Source organism: Silene latifolia, chromosome 9, assembly GCF_048544455.1.
Source record: "Silene latifolia isolate original U9 population chromosome 9, ASM4854445v1, whole genome shotgun sequence".
Taxonomy (NCBI): Eukaryota; Viridiplantae; Streptophyta; class Magnoliopsida; order Caryophyllales; family Caryophyllaceae; genus Silene; species Silene latifolia.
In genome coordinates, this window is record NC_133534.1 from 76,377,018 (window position 1) to 76,380,737 (window position 3,720).

Here is a 3,720-nt window from a genome sequence, read left to right on the forward strand (position 1 = left end):
GGTCAGAAAAGGATAGGAGTGCTTCCTAGGATGATATAACCCCACCAAACCCAGGGTCTCAAAGATGTGCCTCACATCCACCTCTCACTTCAGGTCATCCAAAATACCTGTGTCAATACACCTAGTGGGTCTCATACGGTGTTTCATGAGCTCAATAAAAGCATCTCTTTGCTTAAAGTCACCAAGGACTACGGTAGGGTACTCAGAAACCGGTGGGACAGTAGGTCCCTTACTCCCCTCCCCTATCTCAGACTCAGCGGCTCTCGACCTCTTGCTCTAACGGGTTGCAGCTGCGGCTCTTGGCATCTGTTTCAACTTATTTTTAGCCATACACATCGGGTTTTACATAAACAAATTGAATTCCAAAGATTCATGTGAAGAAAAGTGTATACTGAAGTAAAGCTTTTAAGACAAAACAAGAATTTTCCCAATTAACTTTACCCTCATAATTTCATAAAAGACAGTTTCAAAGTTTCAAAATATCAAATTTTCCCAATTGCTAGGACTATTGGGATATTAATCCCTCAAAATAAACTTCAAAAAAAGACTATTATCGCCAAAACAATTGGGCAAAAATTCAGTTTAAGGGCACTTTTAAGACGGAGTTTTAAGACGAAATTTGTATGAAATTAACCAAAATCAAACACCAAACATGATACTAGTAGCATTCCTTACTCTGTTTCCCCTTTTAAAGGTGCAAAAGATGAACGAAATCAAATTTTCAAGAGCAAACCCTAGAAATTTTGGTCCACACATACTCATAAATCAGTTTGATTTTACAATTTCTAACATCAACAACAATGATGTAAAGTGATTCTTACCAAAATACAACAATTATAATGCGGAATCTCTGGGTATAAATCGAAATTTCAGAAAAATCAACACCTTCACAAACTACTAATTGACTAAACAAAGAAAAAAAGTAGCAATCTTACCTTGAACGAGTTGCAAATAGATTGAGTGAAATAGCAAGAACGATTCAAGAGGATTCAATCATAATCTACCCAAAAACTTTGAGAGGAGAAAGGTTTAGAAGTATTTTAGGGTTTTGAATGTTAGGAAATAAAAATAAAATGAAGGAAAAAGGGAGTATGAGTCCCGATATAACCTGTGTACTGTAGCGCCTTACTCGATCGAGTAACTTGGGTACTCGATCGAGTAGCCTCTACCCGATCGAGTTGGGGTTGCTCGAGAGTTCCCGCTGGTCAGAATAAACCACGATTCTGTTTTCCCAACAATTTCGATCAAGTGACCCACTACTAGATCGAGTAATGCCTACTCGGTCGTGTAGGTGGTGTACTCGGTCGAGTAAGATTAAAACAAAGACAAAGATTTCGAATTCGATTAGACGTTCTTGCAAAACAACAACTCGTTCGGAGTCCAGGGTATACTTGGAACTCGTCACTGATTATTTCCATCCGATTACTATCAATTAACATTAGCTTGCATATAACACACTTACCGCAACCGAACACTACATATCCCATTCTACCATACTCCAAACAATTTATGATGCAATCCAACTATGACATACTTTAATTCTCATATATATATATATATACATATATATATGTATATATATATATATATATATATATATATATATATATATATATATACATATATATATATATATAGATATATATACATATATATATAAGCGGGATCTCGTGAGTTTGGTTCTTATGGTGAGTTGTGAGTTTGGAAATCTGGACCATTGAAATAAGAGAAAATGGATGGCTAGGATTGATTAAGAAAACAAATACAGCAAACATAAAAACAACGACTACTCACCATCTCTTCTTTATCCCTTCTAAAATCATCATCTCTCATCCCTCATTCTTACGCCACCATAACTGCCGCCGCCGAAATCACAACCACCACCGCCTCCGGAACCACAGCCGTGAACTGAGAAGCGCTGGACTCACTCGTCATCGATTTCGCTACCTCTGAAAATAGATAATCCGTATAACACAGAAGTTTTAGCGACCTCGTCAAATTGAGCACTTTAATAGCTGTTTGTGGCTCTTACGTATTTGGCACTTGTGTAAGTATCTCTGTTTTCTTAACATGTTCAAGAATCGGTTATCGTGGCCTGATCTTGCAGCCTCAAAATCTTGTCACAGCAACTTTCAAAATTTCGGATGCTTAGGAACAATGATGGAGTCTGAAAAGATAATTTAAAAAATCTAACGAAATGTTGGACAAGCAAATTTGTTCATGGGAATTCAGCAATGTCAGTTTTTGTTTTTGTAACTAAATTGGGTGATTTACAGGACCTGACTAAGAAGCTATTATAGCAGATGTTGACTTATCTGTGGCTGAGGTTAGTCCATCTTTCAATATCCTTCACGCGACGACCAGGATGTAATAAACTTGTGTATGATATTGATGACCAACAGTAAATTCTTTAATTAGTTAATGGGTGATTAATTATTATACTGTAGCAATCCGTTTAGGCTTTAACTTTTATACTGTAAGACTCTATTTAGGCTTTAACTTTTGATCTTTATCATAAAGCGGTCTTATTCAATAAAGAGGTACACGAGTCTCATCAGAAGTTTTCAATAAAGAGGTACACGGGTTTCATCAGAAGTTTTCATAAAGCGGTCTTATTCAATAAAGAGGTACACGATTTTGAGGTTGAACTTTTCTGTCCTTGCGATTCTGCTTATGATGATAATTATGATGTTGCAGTAGTTTCTTATTAATCGGCGTCTTCATTATAATTATTATTATTTCTGATGATGATGATGAAGATTACAATGAATGATTCTTGTTGTTTGTAAAATGGATTTGATTTGGGGGAAAAAAATTGATCAACGGATGAATGAATGCATTCAAAGCATATAAAAAATACCTGTGTGTATGTAATATGTATTGTTTCTTCAACGTTGATGATAGTGATGTGGCTGTTCCTCGTCGTCGTCGAGGGTGTATTGACTGGTTGTTGTCAGCGATGAAGATTGAACAGGCAAACAGCGGGTCAGAAGAGCTCCTGGTGGTTTTGTTATTGTTCACCTATTCTTGTCAATTACATAGTGCTTTGTGTTCCTTATTATCCTTGCATTTTGTCTCTGTTGTCTAAGCTACTGATTCCAGTATACTCTTTATTCAGGTGTTTCATAAGAGGATGCCCCCTGAAGCTGTGGACCTGGTATCACGGCTGCTTCAGTATTCTCCAAATCTTCGTTGCACAGCTGTGGAATCGTTTCTTTGTTTTTTCATCTAATGCTTAGTCTATTAGATTCAGATTATTAGTTATTACGAGGAGTATGCTTTGATGTCATTTTTGTAGGCTTCTAATTTTGATTCCAGTGACTCTTGTATGAGAATGGTCTCAAATGTGTCACTAGTCCATCTCCTTATGCGGAAGGTCTTACACACGACACCCGAGTACACAGACTTCTGTGGTTGGCATTCTGTTGTTTGTTGATTTGAGACTAGTTGTTGATACATTAGTACATAAGTTTGTTTATTGTCTGGCGGAGTGAGTTCTCGTTGTCACTCCAATAACAAGTATTAACACACGGATAATACCACAATAGCACCAGAATAATACTCCAATAACACTACAATAATAGCACAGTAACACGGGGGAAAAATGAGAAAAAAAAATCAAAGTAGTAAAAAAAATCAAAGTGACGCCGGAATAACATCGCAATAATACCAGAATAACAGCACAATAACATGTGGTTAAAAAAAGTACAAAAAATCCAA